Source organism: Crotalus tigris, unplaced genomic scaffold (genome assembly GCF_016545835.1).
Source record: "Crotalus tigris isolate CLP2741 ecotype Arizona unplaced genomic scaffold, ASM1654583v1 scf7180000018435.730608, whole genome shotgun sequence".
NCBI classification, from domain to species: Eukaryota; Metazoa; Chordata; class Lepidosauria; order Squamata; family Viperidae; genus Crotalus; species Crotalus tigris.
The window spans coordinates 381,326-395,694 of NW_024097001.1; the positions used below are offsets into that span (position 1 = coordinate 381,326).

At 43.3% G+C, this 14,369-nt stretch overlaps 1 protein-coding gene across 1 annotated transcript in view; it reads left to right on the plus strand.

Annotated features, from left to right (window-relative positions):
- ADARB2 (adenosine deaminase RNA specific B2 (inactive)) overlaps positions 1–14,369 on the plus strand; it is a 325,410-nt gene that overhangs the window by 240,397 nt on the left and 70,644 nt on the right. The window lies entirely within an intron of this gene.

The window sequence follows — 14,369 nt, forward strand, 5'->3', positions numbered from 1 at the left end:
GGGTCCCCAACCCCCGGTCCATGGACCGGTACCAGGTCACGGCATGCCAGCAACCAGTCCGCACAAACAAGCAAAGCTCCATCCGTGGGAGGCAGGCATCACACAAAACCACACCCCCTCAGGTCCACAGAAAAACCTCTCTTCACAGAACCAGTTCCTGGTGCCCAAAAGGTTGGGGACCTCTGCTCTAATCTCATGATTCTTTGTGCCTGGATATAACTCTGAAACTCTTGAGTAGGCCTTTGACTAATTTGACTTTGGCTCTTGATCGACTTGCTGGTTATACATTGATGTGTCTCCCTAATTCCAAGCACCCTTTTTGGTGATTCTAGGCAGTTTATTAAAAAAAAAAAAACAGGAAATCATATAAAACCCATATCTATAGTTAAAAAGTCTGCTTTGATGTTTTCATTTGCCAAGCCTTACCTGGAATAGGATAGTTACAATAACATTTGTACTCTTGGGAAGCATCCTATTATAGGATAGGAAATCCATAAGTAGATTCCCAAGTGACAGTCTGAACCAGGAAGTGCATTTGTGCACACAGGAAAGGGGGACTGGTTCTCCATCTATGCATCTTTCACCATTCCAGAAAATTCCCCATGTGGATTGCAGTGAGAAATAGACTTGTAGGACTTGATAAAATGTGAGAGATAGAAAAGAAGTGAAAGGGGGGGAGGAAGCACTGTGCAGTGCTTTGTTTTCACCCACATGAGATCAAGTTCTAACCTTTGCTAGTTACAGGTCAAATTTATGAATATTTCTTGTTGGACAATTGCACTTTAGAATTCAATTATTAGAAAAATAAATTTTAAAAATGGAATACTGAAATTAGTAATACCACCTTTCCTCTTAACTGGCAATTACTGGCAGAATAAAAACTGAAGTCATTCATTATGTGGCCCATCTTATTATTTTCAAATAATAAGAGTAAAAACACTTCCACACTTAACTTGGATAAAAGATGGCAGGTATTTAAATACTGTTTTTCCTATTTAAAGGTGATGTATCTGGACAGTTAACAATGGATTGAAATGATTTCTGTCTTATTTTCTTTTCAAATGCATAATCTAAGAAATTTAGTCTTCTTCAGAGGACAAAGCAAAGATGCCTACGAAAGAGTGATATACCTTGATTTTTTTTCTCTATACCAGAGTTCATTTTTCTCTTGCAGGATCTCTCTTTCTCTCTTTTTATGAACCTGACAATCACTTTGATCTTAAAAGCAAGCAGGGATGCCTTTTCTATTATCTTATATGAAATAAAGATGAAGTGGACGAAAGGAGCTCTAAACAGCAATTTCATGCTGTGATAAAAGTTAGAAAATTAGAGTCCATATTGCTTGAAATGGATCTTAATCATCACTAAGTGGGGTAGCTGGAGAAAAGTAAAAGTTGCCAATCTGTCTCGATGGATCCTTCTAGTGATTTTAAGACTTAGAATGCATGACACCTAAAAGGAATAAGGAATATTAATGGGCAATCTATTTCTGGCCCTTAGTGGGAAGCTGGTAAAATATGTTTGCAGAAAGAGGCAATAGTCTGTTGGTTTAAAGAGCCAATCAAGATGCCTTTCAAATAAAATCAATTACACAGATAGACTTCTTTCAACTGGATTCTTATGCAGTACTAAGCAGATAGCGTGGGGTTAATGGCAAAAATGAACCCTTCCAATTTGATAATTCTTTGAACCATCATGAAATCAGCAAAATCAAACATCTTTGCCCAGAACTCTTGAATGTTGAACCAAGTCTGGGAGTTCTTTCCACATGTTACAGCCACAAATTTTTAAAGGTAGTCCTCAACTTACAACAGGTCACTTAGTGACCATTCAAAGTTACAACAACAATGGAAAAAATGACTTATGACTGTTTTTCATACTTATGACTGTTGCAGCATCCCCATGGTCACATGATCAAAATTCACATGCTTGGCAATTGACTCATATTTATGAAGTTTATAGGGTCCCAGGTCATGTGATCACCATTTGAGACTTTTTGACAAGCAAAGTCCGTGGGGAAGCATGTTAACAACCATGTTACTATCTTAAAAAGTGCTGTAATTCACTTAACAACTATGACAAGAAAAGTCGCAAAATGGGCAAAACTCACTTAACAACTGTCTCACTTAGCAACAGAAATTTTGAGCTCAATTGTGGTCATAAATTGAGGACTACCTGTATTTGTCTATCCATGGAAATATATCTATGAGCTTCAGATCCTCTTGTATACCAGGAAAAAATGCAAGGGTTCACCTGTCAACTATGTTGCATGCCTAAATTATTATCTTACTTTACACCTCTCCAAATATATGGAATAAAACAGAAAATAGTGTCATAGGATCAAACCTATAAACAAATTTCAAATGAGTTTACCTATAACAATATATGTATTCATATAATCTTGTGTAAATTTTGGCAAATGGAGATAATAGTAACAATAATGATCAACAATACATGTGCAGAATTTGACATGAACTCACTATTACAGCAGCATTATCAGTCTGATGCTCTTGAGATAGGTTGACTCTGCTGGCTGGACAGTTGGGAGTAAGGCTATCTATGATGTATATACAAAAAAATTGTCCCTCTATAGCTACATAAATCCCAGACACAGACATTTACAAATTACCTGGAACAAACAGCACATGAATGGATTCATGTTCTATCAGTGGCTTATTTAGCTGTGGAAAGAAATCTTTTAGCACCGGGTAGCTACTATAATTTTTCAATTTGTCACAGGACCCAAATGATGCAAATTAGGATCATTGTAAGTAAGTAAAATTCAAGACATATAGAAGTGGTAATCTACACCAGGCCCTTAGAGCACTCTAAGGAAGTCTTTCAGATCAGTTGACATCTATGGGGCCTGCAAATAAACAATCTATATATTTGTCCACACAGAATTTTTTTTTTTTTTTTTTTGGCCCATAATACATTGAACAAGGCAGAAGCAGACTCTTGGAAACACATTTTTCCCTTGTTCACAGCAGGAAGTAAAGGTAACGAACCATGGAAATTAGAACAAGAAAGGAATGCTAAGTCATCACATTTACATATCTGTCAGTACCCAATTACTCCCTATAGTGCATTCTGGAGTGGCTTTCCTTTCTGCATCAAATTTATATCATGTAGATCTCCTCTGAGAGATCTATTCATTCTAAATTTCTTTAGTTGTTAATAATGATTCTGTTCTGTTCTTTCCTTTTCAGCTTATGATCTTTATTTAAGCATTCTTCGTATCATCATTCATATTGTCCTGAACAACACCTAATGGCTGATTTCCATTCCTCCTCTTGGTTTATACCTCTCAGAGTCTAGCAGGCTATTCTACTTAGCTATAATCAATTATATATGTATGTATTCCCCATTATTTCAAACTTTCCTCTTTTGAATCTCTTCTTCACTTGAAAATGTTTGATCAATTCTATTGCCACTCTGATTTTATACCTGATTTGTCCACTCTGGTCATGTTGGGGTTACGTGATCCTTAGTCCTCTCCTAGTTAGACATGAAGTAAAGCATACAGAATGAAATAAATGGGAAAGCCAAATTCCAGAATTCCCTCTTCATGAACGAGAGGACAGAAAGCCCAAATTAGCCTATGTTTCTGTTTATGACACCATCTATTTCTCTTTCAACATCTTGAGACTTTTATTATTATTATTATTATTATTATTATTATTATTATTATTATTATTATTATTATTATTATTATTATTATGGATCATCGCACAGTCAGCCAGATGTTCAGACTGGATTTGGCATTTTGTCTATCTATTGAGTCCTTACCCAGGACCTGGGATAGGCAGATGTGGATGTTGGATGGTATTACAGGTATCGTCGCAGGATGGCAGCAGTTCCTAGCAAGGCCCCTTTTGCAATTGACTAATGGCAAATTTGTCAATGCCAATGGTGTTCAAGTGGTGCTCCAGTTGTTTTGGGATTGCACCCAAGGAGTCTATCACTATTGGTACTACCCTTGCTTGTTTTTGCCACAGTCTTTCTATTTCTATTTGTAGGTCTTTGTATTTTGTTATCTTCTCCAGTTCTTTCTCGTCTATTCTGCTGTCTCCAGGCACTGCCACGTCCACTATACAGACTTTTTTGTCTTTCTTATCGACAATTGTTAAGTCTGGGGTGTTATGTTGCAGGTGCTTGTCTGTTTGAATTCTGAAGTCCCAGAGCAGTTTAATTTTATTATTTTCTATGACTTTCTCTATTTTATGATCGCACCAGTTTTTACTTACAGGCAAATGATATTTTTTGCAGATCTTCCAATGCACCATTGTTGCTACTTTGTCATGCCGCTGCTTGTAGTCAGTCTGTGCAATCTTCTTGCAACAGCTTACCACTGTTTCTTCTTCTTTGCATAGGCGGTGTTATGTCCCGAGCCTTGCAAACGGCTCGGGCGTTTGCAGGCAGTCCCGGGCAGGTGCAAAGCCGCCCGGGACCAGACAGGCTGGCGCCAGCGCCGGGCGCATGCGCGGGTGCTGGCGCGGGAAAAGTAACCCATTTACCCGGGAGTTGCCTATATAAGAGGCTGCGAGGCGTTTGGGCGAGGCTGAAGCCATCTTCCTGTAAGCTGAACGCTGAATAAAAGAAACTGAGCTGCTGCTGTTTTCCCGCCACGGACTCAACACTGGCGACGAAGGTGGGATGCCTTGCACTACCTGGAAAGGAAGAAGTGTAAGCTTACCCAAGGAGTCCTGAGCGGCGGAAGAGGAACGGCGTCGACTCGGCAGCTGCCCGCCAATCCGGTGCGCATTCGGGGGTAGGCTGGCTGATAGACCCGTCTCCTGAAGATCCGAAGATGGCGAAAATCGGAAGGCTTTCGGAATTCGACGTCTCACATCCAGAGCGGTGGGAGTCCTACGTATCCAGAATGGAGAACTACTTCAAGGCAAACCAAGTGAGGGAAGATAGCTTGAAGGCTGCCACCCTGCTTTGCGTTTGCGGCCAAGACGCCTTCGAAATCGCAGAAAACCTTGCAGCACCTGTCCCAGTAGAGTCTGTAAGCTACGCAGACCTGAAGAAGCTGCTGAAGGAGCACTTCCACCCCAAGGTGTCCGTTATCTCATGGCGCCACACCTTCGAACAGAGGGATCAACGGTCCGGTGAGTCAGCCAAGGAATACATCGCCGCGTTACGGAAGGCCGCCAAGCCCTGCGAGTTCAAGGACCTCGAGGAACGACTGAGGGACCGATTCGTGTGCGGGTTAAGGCATCGAGAGCTACAACAGAGACTTTTCGCTAAGGAAGAATTATCCTTCCAAGACGCCTTAAGGGAAGTCACCGCAGATGAAGCAGCAGGCGGCGCCGTCAAGAACATGCGGCCGATCAGAAGCAGTGCAGAGGGTCCGTCCGTGCACCAGGAAGACGTCCGACGAAACTCCGAGGAGGATCCGGACGAAGAAGTCAACCATCTACACCCCGCGAAGGAAGAGAACCAGAAGGGAAGCTCTTCGGCTCCGCTCAAGTGCATCGGCTGTGGAGGTCGCCACAGGAGAACCGACTGCAAGTTCCGCTCCGCTACCTGCCGGGCATGCGGCAAACAAGGGCACATTGCAGCTGTGTGTCTGGGCCGACGAAAGGCACAACCCCAAGAAGAACGCCTGAAGGGTACCAGATTCCCCAGCCAGAATAGGGTAGGTTTTTGCGCTTCGCGAAGAAGCATCTGTAGAACAGGCACACACAAGCCCATGAAGAAAAAGCTGTCACTCAACGTGAAGCTACAAGGGGTTCCATTATCTATGGAACTAGACACAGGGTCTGCCCTTTCCATTATTTCATTGCATACATTTAGGAAGATTTGTTCCAGTAGTGGGACTAAGGCCAAGTTAAGGCCTTCTGATATTGTATTAACAGATTTTCAGAACTCAAGAGTGTGTGTTAAGGGGGAGGCCACCCTTAACGTGCAATACAAGAGTTTTGAAGGTCCACTAGACTTATTAGTAGTAGGGGGTGAACGAACGAGTCTCATAGGACTCGATTGGTTTGAGGCCCTGGGGATACACGTCACAGGACTCAACAGCTTACAAACACTCGACCTACAGGAAGTCTGCAAAGAATTTGCAGATGTTTTCAGCAGCACACATTTCAAAGGACCACCTGTGTCCTTAAAGCTAGACCCCACTGTCACTCCCATTAGGATTAAAGCAAGAAGGGTCCCTTTTGCTTTAAAAAGTAAGATTGACACTGAATTAGACAAACTAATCCAACAGGGAATCCTAGAACCTGTTGATTCCAGCCCGTGGGAGACCCCCATTGTCACGCCTCTAAAGGCAAATGGGGACATTCGCATTTGTGCTGATTACAAATGCACACTCAATAAGGCATTGCAGCAACATGCCTATCCTGTTCCTGTGGTCAGTCACATCCTGGCCTCTCTCAAGGGGGGGCGTGTTTTTGCAAAGCTTGACCTAGCTCAAGCATATCAACAGCTGCCTGTTGATGATGATGCTGCCATAGCTCAGACCATTGTGACCCACAGGGGAGCCTTTAAAGTAAAAAGGCTACAGTTTGGAGTGAATGTCGCTCCTGGGATTTTCCAAAGCGTAATGGAAAACACACTACGAGGTATACCAGGGGTCTGCCCCTACTTTGACGATGTCTTGATTGCAGGAGACTCCACACACATTCTAGCTGAAAGGCTTAGGGCTGTCCTGTTAAGATTCAGGAAATCAGGCCTCAAGCTCAGAAAAGACAAATGCAAGATTGGGGTGCCTTCTACTGAATTTCTGGGATTCAAAATTGATGCTGCTGGGATTCATCCTGCTGAATCCAAACTAACTGCTATTTTAGAAGCACCCAGGCCAAAGTCTAAGGCCGAACTTCAGGCCTTCTTAGGCCTCCTGAATTTCTACAATTCTTTTCTTCCACATAAAGCTAGTGTAGCTGAGCCTCTTCACAGGCTACTAGACAAACAAGCTGTGTGGCTGTGGTCACAAGCACATGAGGCTTGCTTTAAAGAAGTCAAGGCCTTGCTCACTTCTAACAGTGTTCTTGCACATTTCAACGAGTCTCTTCCTGTGTGCATCGCTTGTGATGCGTCCCCCTACGGGGTTGGAGCTGTCCTGAGTCACCTCAGGTCTGATGGAACTCAGGTTCCTATTGCATACTACTCCAGAACACTGTCTTCTGCCGAGCGCAACTACGCTCAGATAGACAGGGAGGCTCTGGCTGTTGTTGCTGGAATTAAAAAATTCCACGATTTTCTATATGGCAGGCATTTCACGGTCTTCACTGACCATAAGCCTCTGCTGGGACTGTTTACCACACGTAAGCAGACTCCCCACATCATTTCCCCTAGAATGCTTAGGTGGTCTATTTTTTGTCTGCATATGATTTTTCATTAATCCACAAGCCTGGGAAAGAAATGGGCCATGCTGATGGCCTCAGTAGGTTGCCTCTGCCAGTAGTAGAAGCTGACCCCGTGCCAGCTGTCAACATTCTATCAATCCAAGCCTTGCCCGAGCTCCCTCTTAGTGCCAGGGATGTTACCGCTGAAACAGGTACAGATCACACACTTTCACGTGTCCGCTCCTGGGTCCTGTCCGGGTGGCCTGAGCACTGCCCTAGTCCTGAGTTTCAGAGTTTCTGGTCCAAAAGGAACGAACTGTCCCTTTCTCAGGGTTGTCTGCTTTGGGGAAACAGAGTTGTCATTCCCACCTCAATGAGGACTAGGGTCTTAGAATCCCTCCACGAGGGTCATCCTGGCATTGTTCGTATGAAGGCTCTTGCACGAAGCCACTTGTGGTGGCCTGGTTTAGATAAAGGTATTGAGGCTAAGATACACGCATGCCACCTGTGCCAACGATCTTGCCCAGAGATGCCCCAAGCTCCTGTGCATAGATGGGAGGAAACACAGTCCCCATGGTCTAGGGTGCACATTGACTACGCTGGGCCCTTTCAGGGCCAGTTCTTCTTGGTCCTTGTTGACAGCCATTCAAAATGGCTTGAGGTTGTGCCTGTCTCATCCACCACCACTGCAAAGACTATTCAGGTACTGAGGGGGATTTTTGCTGCACACGGGCTGCCAGATGTCATTGTGTCCGACAACGGCCCTCAATTCACATCCTCCGAATTCCAAGCTTTCTTACAGGCAAACCTGATTCGTCATGCCACGTCTGCGCCTTTTCACCCGTCCACCAACGGTATGGCTGAACGCATGGTGCGCATCGCAAAGGACGCCTTGAAGAGACTCACCTACGGGGACTGGCATCACAGGTTGGCTGACTTTCTCCTTTCTTATCGCACCACACCGTCCACTTCTACAGGGAGAAGTCCAACTGAACTTCATTGGGGGCACCAACTTACTACTAGACTTGACCGGTTGCATCCGGACAGACTGCCTTCATCTACCTCACATCCTAGGGCACCTAGACAACTACTTGTGGGTGCCCCGGTTTGGGCTCGCAATTACGGGCCTGGTCATACATGGGTCCCCGCTTCTGTTTCCAGGGTCACAGGTCCTCTTTCCTACGAGGTAGCCCTGGACAACGGTCGTGTCCTGCGTCGGCACATCGACCAACTCCGCTCTAGGCGGGACTTTTCTGATGAGACTCCTGGGTCTTTTCCAGGGGGGGAGGGGGACCCTTTGGAGCAAAGGGAAGGGCAAGAGCTACTCCCCATCTCCACTGAGGGAGCCACAAACGGCCCATCCCAAGATTCCGCAATTGCTCCAAAAAGGAAGTCATGGAGCTTACCCACACAACAGGCACTCATGCCTACTCCAGCCAGGGAGTCACCCCGGGGGCATACTCACTTTCCACACACATCACACAGCACTCCCGTAACGGAGGATACCCGGGGGCATCCCAACAAATCATTCCCCGCAAGAGAGCTGGCACAAAATTCCCAAGGTTGGCCTGACCTTACCCCAAATCCTACAGGGGGTCAAACATACACAGAGCTAGTCGAGGAGCCAAGTCCCGACTACAACACCCCTAGCAAAAATCAGGGAACACCTGAGTTTTGGGAAAGTACAGAAACCCACACGAGCCCGAGCACAGAATGGGGTTCAGGGAATGGACAGCCTCCTGACAAGTCTTGGACTGACCTAGGAGGTTCTACAGAGACGCCCAGCAGTGGCTATCACTTCAAGGGGCCTGAGGGTCTACAGCTAGGTAGGACAACCAGGTCACAAAGCAACAGAAGCCCTGGCCTGACGAGCCCGGTGGGCAAGCAAGCAGGCCAGGCATCGGGGCCCAGTCCTTGGAAGACACCAGGGCACAATAGAGAGAACAGGCTCACGCCTCCCTCCAGTCAGGGAACTTATGCCAGTAACCCAGAGCTAAGAAGGTCACAGAGAGCAAAGAAATCTCATAAGTACCTAGAAGATTACATAACATTGCTGGCAAGGCAAAAGCCAGTAAACAGTGGGAGCACTGGGGAGCAAATTGTCGTATAAAATAAATGTTGTATGTTGGTAGTAGTTTTAGCCCGGGGGAAAGGGGTGTTATGTCCCGAGCCTTGCAAACGGCTCGGGCGATTGCAGGCAGTCCCGGGCAGGTGCAAAGCCGCCCGGGACCAGACAGGCTGTCGCCAGCGCCGTGCGCATGCGCGGGTGTTGGCACGGGAAAAGTAACCCATTTACCCGGGAGTTGCCTATATAAGAGGCTGCGAGGCGTTTGGGCGAGGCTGAAGCCATCTTCCTGTAAGCTGAACGCTGAATAAAAGAAACTGAGAACTCCAGCTGCTTCTCGTGTCTGTTTCCCGCCACGGACTCAACAGGCGGCACTTACTGTCTGTTGCTGTCTTCTCAATTTTGACTTAATATGCATTTGTTCTTAAGGCTTGGTCTTGTGCAGCCAGAATTAATCCCTCAGTCTCTTTCTTCAATTTTCCTGCTCTTAGCCATTGCCAGGTCTTTTTATTATCTGCTTTCCCAGCTATTTTTTTTAATGTACTGGCCATGTAGTGCTTTGTCTTCCCATGCCCCTATTCTGTTCTTCATTTGGTCTTTCTTGTAGGCCAGTTTGGTCTCTCCAGTAGTCAGTAAGTCTTCCTGGTATACTAATTTCAGTGCATCTTCATCACTGTCCTTCAGATATTCTTCCAAAGCCATTTTTTGTTCTTCAACCATCTGATGTACTTGCAGCATTCCATGCCCACATATTTGCCTTGGTAGATAAAGTCTGTCAATGTCACTTTGTGGATGAAGGGCATTATTCATTAGTAGTAGTAGTAGTAGTAGTAGTAGTAGTAGTAGTTGCTTGCTACCCATCTCGCTTCAAAATGTCTTTGAGCAGCTTACAACATTAAAAGCCATAAAAGGAATAAAAATAGAATTACAATACAAGTGAAGCCTTTTTTCCCTCTTTTTTAAAGTCTACAGTGATGGAGTACCCACAACTTCTGAAGGCAAGCTATTCCATTGGTTGATTGCTCTCACCATTACTAAATTTCTCCCTAGTTCAGGGGTAGGCAACCTTGGCTCTTTTATGACTCGCGGACTTCAACTCTCAGAATTCCTGAGCCTGCATGGCTGGTTCAGGAATTCTGAGAGTTGAAGTCCACAAGTCATAAAAGAGCCAAGGTTGCCTACCCCTGCCCTAGTTCTAGGTTGCTTCTCTCCTTGGTTAGCTTCCAATTGTTTTTTGTCTTGTCTTTTGGTGCTTTGGAAAATAGTTTGAAACATCCCCCCTTCTTTGTAGGAGTCTTTCAGATATTAGAACAGTGAATGTTCTAATATCACATCTGAATGAGATACTGCCCCACAAACTTTCTATTATTGTCCTCACTTCTTCTAAAAAATTAGGGAGTTGCTTCTCAGCACTAAAAGCTTCAGAGTATTGTTTTTCTTTCCCATTATAAAAGTGGACTCTATTTTGTCTTTGCATTGTCTGCCACACTCTTTCTGATCAGCAGTTTTGATGCTGATATACTATAGGAGTATATCTTTGATACAGAGAAAGGAGTAAAGAACAGCAGCAGGATTTGCTGGATTTTCACAAGTCAAGCTGGGAACCTCTTGAATCAAATTCTGCCTCGCCTTATACGTGGAAGTAGCAGATTTATCTCAAAGGCTTCATAAAATACATATTTTTCTGCATTCCATATAAAGAGGCAGTTCTTTCTTATACTCAAATTAGGAACTATCTAGAACATCTATGGAGACACATTTTTAAAAGTCCATAATATCAAATTGCAAATGTTATTTTTAAAATATTTGTTAAATAATCCTATATTCAGTTCTGGGAAGTCGGGGGGGGGGGGTGGGGTGGTTGGGGAGGGGGGGTGGATTCTTATTTGTAAAACTTTTGAAAAATTTCAATAAAAAAAAAAAAAGTCCATAATATCTAGACTGGTTATCTATTGCAAAGAAAAGTGTTTTATTAATTTCATTATTTTCCCATTTGATTAGTTTCCTATCTTCCCATAGAAAGGCATTGTGCTTAGTCTTTTATTTTGCTCAATAAAAAAATTGCAGAGTTTTTATGAAACAGTGATCCCAAAAGAGCCTATGAATGCTTGATTGAAGCAACATTTACTCAATTGAAGCAACAATTACTCAATAACTGGTTGGAGACTCCAGAAAATGTATATATTTTTCCTGTTTGTGTGTTTATTACAGTTTAATGCCAACATTCTTCCCATGAGCTGAAGCAGGTCAGAGAATGCTCTCCCATACCTAAATTATTCAGGAATTTTTGGCTGAATAATCAATACATAGAGAGTTCACAATATAGAGAGAATGTTCTGCCTCAATGTCCTAGGCTCTTCAATATATTTCAGTGCTTCATTTTCTAATACTTGAGGTACAATGGCTCAATGGTTAAAGACGCTAAACTTGTTAGCTGGAAAGCTGACAGCTCAGGTTCAAGACCTGAACTCCATGCAACAGGGTGAGCTCCCATTACTTGCCTCAGCTCCTGCCCACCCAGTAGTTTGAAAGCATGCAAATATAAGTAGATAAATAGGTACCACTTTGGTGGGAGGGTAACAGCGTTCTGTGTGCTTCAGCCATGCTGGCCACATGACCATGGAAATTGTCTTCGGAAAACACTGACTCCCTCAGCTAAGAAAAGGAAATAAGCACCCTGCCCTAGAGTCAGACACAGTTGACAGTGAGCCTTTTACCTTTACATTTACAAGAGCCATGTTGGCACAGTGTTAGAATGCAGCACTGCAGATTACTTCTGCTGACTGCCGGCTGCTAGCAGTTCAGCAGTTCGATTCTCACCGGTTCAAGGTTGACTCAGCCTTCCATCCTTCCAAGGTTGGTAAAATGAGGACCCAGATTGTTGGGGGCAATATGCTGACCCTGTAAACCGCTTAGAGAGAGCTGTAAAGCACTGTGAAATGGTATATAAGTCTAAGTGCTGTAGCTATTGCTACATTTCCTAACAGAAAACTAAATGACAATGGTTAAAACTAAGGAGTGGTATGCAAGCCTTACATCTTTTGAACACATGTAGGGCAGAGCTTGTATCACAATGCTTTTTCCATCATCTTGCCAATTTGGACACACACACACCACCAAAACCACTAAGGGATACAGTATGGTATGGCCATATGTGGCCACGCATGGTGTTGTCATAGCGGCAACAATGGCTGTACATAAACTCGCTGTTCGCAGATCTCTTCATTAGGTGGTAGAGCAAAAGAGCTGAAAGTAGTAGATCAGGCGAGAGAGCAAATTAGGTTACATGGGAATGCTAAAAAATTTGCCAAGCTGATAATGGTCTATTTGCATGGCTGAGGACATTTGCATTGCTGAGACTCCATTTGCAAAGCTGGTTACAAGTATCTGAAAACATTTTGCAATTTACTCAAGTGTTCACTGGAGGGTTACAGACAGTTGGGTTTACTGGGAATGGATGGTAACAAAAAAAAGAAAAAGTTAACCCTTGAATGGCAATTCAGCTTCTTACAGATATGGGATTGTCACTGTTTTGCAAAAAAATCAGTCATAATTAAAAAGAAGATATATTCTGGAAAAACCCACTTTGATCAGCCTTCCTACACAATGGGGATTATAATTGCCATCTTATCCCAAAAGTCAAAAGTGTGATGCAAGCTCTGTAACTGATTGATAGAATGCATTCTTTACATACAATTATGTTCAGTAAGTCCTTTTTAGGATTCTCTACCTGGTAAATACCCTGGGGGCAGATATTTTTTCCAGATGCACAATTAAGTCACTAACATTCTAAGGGAACCAATAAAATAACCATCTTCTTATCTGCCTACATTTACTTTCTGTGTTTTCCCTGGTTCTTCTTGCACCATTGTCATATGTCAATATTTCCATAAAAATAATGCAATTATTAGCCTGCTGCTCTTAGCTTTTCCCAGACAAGTTTGGAGGAAATTATGCTTGAGTCATTGCGGATGTTGCTGCTCATGTCTGAGTTTTTTGTCCCATCTCGGTTTCATTCTCTTGCAATGTGATCTGATTAGAAACTTTTCTAAGAATTCAGTCCAATGTTGAAAGCCCTCTTCAGTTTTAAATTCATTGACATTCTGCCTAGTTTCTTCCTTACATCCACCTCCCATCTGCTCTCATCATCCCTTAAGTTGTTTCATGAAAAAATTTACAAAAGACATACTCAAAATTCTTTCCCAAATAGATAAGACAGGCATCACGGCTATAACAAGCATAAAATACTGTTTCCAAGGCTTAATTACCATTATTTTGGAGAAAGTGAGTCTTTTAATATGCCTGTGCTAACAGTGGGTTGAAGCAAGATAAAAATAGAAAAATGTGTATGTGAGTGCACGGGCATGTAGTTTTAAAGCAGCACGTCTCCTGAGATTAATTCTTTTTAATAGTTGTTTAATTACTTGGGTTTTACTTAGGCTGCAGCATCCTTCACCTAGTTTACAAGAATAATACAAAGCAATTGCTTGCTGAAGGAGATTATGAGCAAATTACTTTCAACCATTTATAGCTTAATACTTGGGGGCATCTAAACATACTATGCTTTTTTCTAACTAGACTTTGTGAAATGTTTAAATATAAAACTCCTGCCTGTGTATGCAACAACTGCGGCAGTAATGTGTACCTCAGATTTTATTCTTACAAAACAGTGAAGTAGCTTGATCTAAGAAAATGGTTTATTCCCTAGCTATGACTTTGAACCTTGGCCTCTTAGTCCTACTTCACCAGATGTGATCTCAAGAAGAGCCTGGAATTTGGGGTATGCCCATGGCCTTCAAGTATAGTAGATACCACATCATCTCTGAGCTGGGTTATCACAACATGCTCTACATGAGGCTCCCTTAAAGAGTTATTTGGAAGCTACAACTGGTGCAGAATATCTCTGGAGTGCACTGTCCGAAAAGAGAGAGGTGACTATGGAGGAAACACAGCATCTCATATCCCACTGGACTGGCAAATTCCATTTGCAGTGGACACTCTCAAAG